This window comes from Cryptotermes secundus, unplaced genomic scaffold (assembly GCF_002891405.2).
Source record: "Cryptotermes secundus unplaced genomic scaffold, Csec_1.0 scaffold273, whole genome shotgun sequence".
In the NCBI taxonomy this organism is placed as follows: domain Eukaryota; kingdom Metazoa; phylum Arthropoda; class Insecta; order Blattodea; family Kalotermitidae; genus Cryptotermes; species Cryptotermes secundus.
This window is the reverse complement of record NW_019744109.1, coordinates 331,997-337,996: the sequence shown is the minus strand read 5'-3', so window position 1 is coordinate 337,996 and position 6,000 is coordinate 331,997. Positions and strand designations below refer to the sequence as shown.

Sequence of the window (6,000 nt, the reverse complement as noted above, 5' to 3'; positions counted from 1 at the left end):
TCATGTACCGTATTTTATATTCGGCACCTATTTCAGCACTTGTATTTTTTTTTTTTTTTGCTTGGCACTACGGCCCCAGTGGGCCTAGGCCTACGAACATCTCCTTTCACTTCGGTTTTTCTAGATCTTACACATTCGGTAGGACTCCTTGGCCGGGTGTTCAGCTCGTCGCAAGGCCTCTACCTGTACACAAACACAGAAAAGGGCGCGCGCGCACACACACACACACACACACACACACACACAAACTAAACATCCATGCCCTGAGTGGGATTCAAACCCACGATCCCGGTTTCCAAACGAGCGAAGACAGTACATGCCTTAGACCGCTCGGCTACCGTGACCGGTGGGACGGAACTTCGTAGGGCTCCATAATTCGTATTCCTCAATGAATATGAAATAGGGCGATCAAATCGAACGTAATAAGATTGTCGGGACATAAAGTCTGTGGCCAGAATAACGGAATCATCATCATCATCATCAGAAGCAACAGCAGCTGAACAGCCCTATTTGAGCCATAACCTTCCTTAGAAGATTATGCCAAGTTTGTCTTATGAGTTAGACCACGCGGTATTCACTTCTTTGGATCTGGCAACAGTAATTTGTTTGCAGGGTAAGGCAGCGTCTACACGAGCGCACAAAATGAAACTACGCACCGCATTCTGCAACTGTGTCGTGTCCTCAGGAAAGTACGTTCGTTACAACGGACGCATTTTCTGCGCTCGTGTAGACGCTGCCTACACCATCAACCAGGAGGACCAGGTCCCTATGATAGGGTGGCCCAGTTACACCCGTGCGGCTCGCTGGGCTACGGTGGAGGTATTCTAACTCGCCTCAACACGAGATAAGATAACAAAACGGAAGACATAATTTGGGACATTTTATCTTAGGTGGCAGGATAATATTAAAACAGATGTTAAAGAAATGGGATGTAAGTGGATGTACTGTATGAACTGGCAGAGGGCATTTTCCAATGATGGGATGTTCCACATAAAAGACCGGGAGTTGTCACCTTCTCGAATAGAATTTTATTTTGCTTGTCTGATTCTCGTGGATGGTTTCGTTTCATGGAGTTGGCTGGCTACGGTTAGCGGAATAGAGAATGTATTTGTTTTCTTCACTCTTCTTTTTCGTCTTCGTCTGAAATTGAAGTTTGGTACTGGAACTACATACTGTTTTTGACAGCCCTTCTATCAGCGTTAGGTGCTTCCTCTCTCAGAATTCCACCCAAACAGGGGCGGAGGTTGCTGTTCACCACCCTCAGAAATGCTCAGGGACCCGCCTGTCTACGTGTCAATGTGTACAGTTGATGATTTTCAGGTTAGTATTCGATGTGGCCAATCAGAGCACGTCAGCGTCGCCTTCTCTCATTCACAACTACATCCACTCCTTCACGGGACGATGCCTGTGAAAGGGAAGTATCCGTCCTCGTGTATATACGTGTACTACATTGAACAGAGAACCAACATCTCTTCCCTCTGTATCGGGCATCTATATTCATATCATCTGGTTCTACACCACAGAATTTCGGCAACGATGTTTCGATGTTGTACACCGCATGTGAGCAACCTGTGTGAAATTTCTTGTGACGCTTGTCACAGAAAGATTGTTATTAAGATCTAAAAGTTTGTACAAATATTATGTTTTTGGACATTATCAATCGTCTTGTCTAGTCCCGGAGAAAGAGACTAACTCTATCGATTGGGCTCAGTTGAGTAGGTTTTACCTGAAGTCGGAGACAGAATCCAGTCTCCGAAACGCTGTGTTTTGGAAAATAAACAGGATAGTTTTTTTAGATAGATAGTAGTTTCCAATGCCTCTGGTAGATGGGGGAGATATCTGGTACCGACGGCCGACCTCGTTGGCTGAACGGGGCTAATAGCACGCACAAGTACCGGTAGGGTATGGGGACAGTAGAAATTAAAGGGGGACGCACAATAGACCAATAACTGGTCTAAGTGCATGGGGAAACCCACCCCCTCTAATAATAATAATAATAATCATAGATAGAGACAAGACGATANACCTGTGACAAGAGATGACGATGATAATAATAATAATAATAATAATCATAGATAGAGACAAGACGATGGATAATGTCCAAAAACATAATATCTGTAAGATTGTTATTGTAGGCCGAAACTCTTGTGAAATAAAAGAATTCAGAAGTCCATAGTTCTTGAACAGTTTGGCGATCAGTATAGCTCCAATGGACTGCTTTCGGAATTTGGAAAAGTCAGTGCTTGTATTGCTGCTATTCGGACGACAGGAAAGGGACTAAGAAGGCTACGGTTAGGATGGTTAATAGTGATATATTTCGAGTTGGCAAGTTGAGTGATAATGACCGAATTTCTTATTTAGAGAAGTTCAGACTTAGGGCTCTGTTACGAGAGAGTTATTTAGTTAGGCGACTCTGGTGTTAAACTGTGAATTACCTGTTCACAGAACAACACAAACACATAATAAACGCGCACACACATCCATGCCTTGAGTGGCATTCGAACTCACGATCCCAGCGTTACAGCGAGCGAAGACAACTCACGCCTTAGACCGCACGGCCACTGTGATCGGCGCCATTGCAATTGAACTGACTTAAAACATAAATGAGGACATGTGGTGGGATTGACGTGTGCTTGTCGTCAGAGAGACACGAAGATCCCGAGCAGTTGTATTTCCTTACAGTCTGGCCACAGAAGCCCACAGTGGAAATTAAACTGTATTTAGTTTCGTTTCCCTTGCTTTTGATACGTTCTCCTTTTGCTCATAAGGGTTTAGCTAGGTAGTGAAGCCAGCGGTGGCGTAGTGGCAGCACTGTTCAGTAACGGTATGCAGATAATGTGTACTGGAGCGCGCAGATGATGACGTTTTAATATGCATTAGATTCCAAGAGGGATAGGGAATCCTAACGTTTGATATGGTTGCAGACCAAACCATATCCGCCAAGCCGATGTTGAAACCTTATCAGACAGTGTTGTTCACTGGCGGATGATGTCGTTGTTTGCCAGTTAGCCCGGCTTCTTTGTAAACTGGAGTACATATGTATGTACATAACAGTTCAAGCCACACAAATTTCGGCTGGAATACGTTCGAATCATTATTGAGACGCCTGAAAATGGTGGAGAGAGATCTTATTTGATTTTGTTGTTGTGAGGACATGGAGTCTTCTCGCTGCTGTGTTGGACAGACACACCGAAGCCGGGGTTTCTCCATGCACTTCGATCACCCCTCCTCCAGTCATCATTCTACCAATATGCCATACTCATACATCACGCGGAGATGGTACAGTAGGCCCATTTGGAGACGCCGTATCAAGTGGTTCAGCCTGACCCACTCCAAAAGAAAATGACTACTTTAGAGCATTTTGTTACAGTTTTGGGGTTTTATACAACTGGCTCGCTAATATCAGTTACAGTATCTTAATTTTGCTCTGTAGCACTAATTAAAGATTTCTAATTAAACTGTTCGTGCAATATCTGTTACGTAATACGGAGTTTCATATCCGTCAGGAGGGAAAACGGAGTACGCTGTAGTATGGTTGGTTGAGGCATCATGTCCCCGGAAGTTTTGGGGGTTCGAGTCCCGATGAGGTGGATTTTTTAATTGACCTAATCCTTTCAGCCGGACTATGACCCTGGGGTCCACTCAGTCTCTAACAAAAATTAGTACCCGTAATCTTCCTGGTGGTAAAAGGCGACCGGCGCGTAAGGCTGAGAACCCCACCGCCACCTGTGAGCCGATTGTCTAGAGAAAATGCGGGAGCCTCGACGTCTCACAGCGGCTTGTTACAGGGATAGCTTTACATTTACATTTATTTACCAGGAGTGAAAAGCCGTGAGATAATTCCATTATGCTCCTTTGCTAATTAATGACCACTACGAGGTCTATAACCTCTTTTTCTTCTTTATTGTTATGTGTGTGGCCTATCTTAAGTACCATGAAGTCAACGGACGGACACTACAAATTGTGAACCTATCGAGTGTATCGTTTCACAATCAGTGTGCCGTGTGTTGTGATTTCAGATGCATTTATACACAGCAGCAGTTTATGAAACGCAATAGCAGCTGCGAGATCGTGTTCAACCTTGTTTCGTCATCGGCCAGTGATGCTGTTTCCTTGTTTACGCGATGTTTTTCATATTTATCTGTTACTAACATATCGATTTGTAATCTGAACAGTTTGTCCGTTATCGTTACTCCTTTCCAAAATGTATCGAACTGTCGGATGTTTCTTTTGTGAACTGTGTAACGCGTATTTAGAACTCGTTACTGTATGAAAGTGAGTGGATAGCTTTCTGTGAATGGGATAGGAGGCTCGTTGGACTCGGAAGCCGTCTGAATGGCATAATCCTTGCCCAAACCTGAAATCGAATTCCAGTCGTCAAGCCCACAAGCAGTTTAGTAACTAAGCACTGCAATTAACAATAGTAATTTCTGTTAATGTCATTATAAGTCTTATTATCCCATTTCTTCGAGCTGTATTGTGCAACTTGGGCGATCACAGTGGCCACTCGGCCTATGGCATGAGCTGTCTTCGCTCGCTCGAACACTGGGATAGTGGGTTCGTATCCCACTCAAGGAATTAATGTCTGCCTGCGTTCATTCTGTGTTTGTGTTGTTCTGTGTGTAGATAGCGTCCTTGCGACGGGCTGATCCCCCGTTCAAGGAGTCCTACCTACTGTGAACATGATTACGAAACTGAAAAAGCTGCCAAGGTCCAACAAGACGCTGTAGAGCCATAGATATTGTGCCACTTCAGAGAAGCAATTAACTGGAAGACAGTTTCTGTTATCAGCAAGGAACTCGAGGATCGCCCCATCTAATGAATCTCTTATGGTTTTGTTGTCTTGTCTGTATGCCCCATGTTTAGGTCTGTATGCCGGTATGTGTATATGTATGTGGAGGGGATGAAATCTGCTCACTATCGCTTGTTAGAGAAGCATAGTGTGGGTTGGCGGAAGTTTCTAATTACCATGGAAATTACTCATTAACACAAACACCGTCTTTCAGCTAGCTGAAGCACACTGAAGCATTTCGGATATTAGTTCGATAGAGTTCCCGTGGACGAATTTGGCAAGGAACAGCTACTGTTTCAGCACCTCCAGGAGGCCACGAAGAAACATATTTACGTTTCCCACTAATTTAGATGTCAGCGAAATTGTTTTTCTTTTTGTATATGTTGTTATGGGTGAAATGTGTTGTGTTGTGGTGATGGGAGTGGCAGGGCACCCTTAAGGAGGGAATAAAGGGGTAAGAACTGAGAGGTCTGTGCGTCCGAATCCCCCGTTCGTTTACTCTGAAGGGGAACTTCTTCACAACTGATTTACATAACAGGAGAGGTTCATAGAGTTGATGATGTTTGTCCGATGTAACAGACAAGAGTTGCTTTGTCTTTGGCATTTACAGGGAAGTGTGACTTCGCTATCCGCACTAGAAATTTGATCCAGAGGGCAATTTTCTTTTATGTTTAATGTTAAATTCAGTTAGACTTGAGTAGGTTCATATAATGTCCTTCATGTTACACGCGGTAGCGTATTTGGTTGAGGCACTATAACACAAGCCGAAAGGTCGCGGGTTCGAGCCCCGATGGGGTGATTTTTTTTTAATTTACCTATTCCAACTGCAATATGGTCTCTGGGGTCGACTCATCCTTTAATAGAAATGAGTACCATGGATCTTCCTGAGGGTAAGGTTGGCCGGCGCGTAATGCTGACAGCCTTACCGCCATCTGTGAGTCGATTGTCTAGACAAAATGTGGGAACCTCGACGTCTCACAACCCTATGGGCCTCCACTGCTTGTTACAGAGATCGCCTTACGTTTAGCTGTTGCGAATGTAGAATGCAACGGGCAGATGAGTACCCGCAGAATTTAGTCAGAAAACCTAAAGGGATAATACCACTGAAAAAGTCTAGGCGTAGAGGGGAGGATAATATTAAAATGGTTCTTCAAGAAATGGAATGGCATTTTCTGGGCTGGATTCGCCTGGCTCAAGCTAGGGATCAG

The 6,000-nt window shown here is 44.2% G+C and overlaps 1 protein-coding gene across 1 annotated transcript in view; it reads left to right on the top strand.

Moving 5' to 3' along the window:
• The window catches only part of LOC111874433 (semaphorin-2A-like), a gene marked incomplete at its 3' end in the record, with an annotated part of 403,691 nt that overhangs the window by 103,487 nt on the left and 294,204 nt on the right, over positions 1–6,000 (top strand). The gene's annotated exons all lie outside the window — the stretch shown is intronic.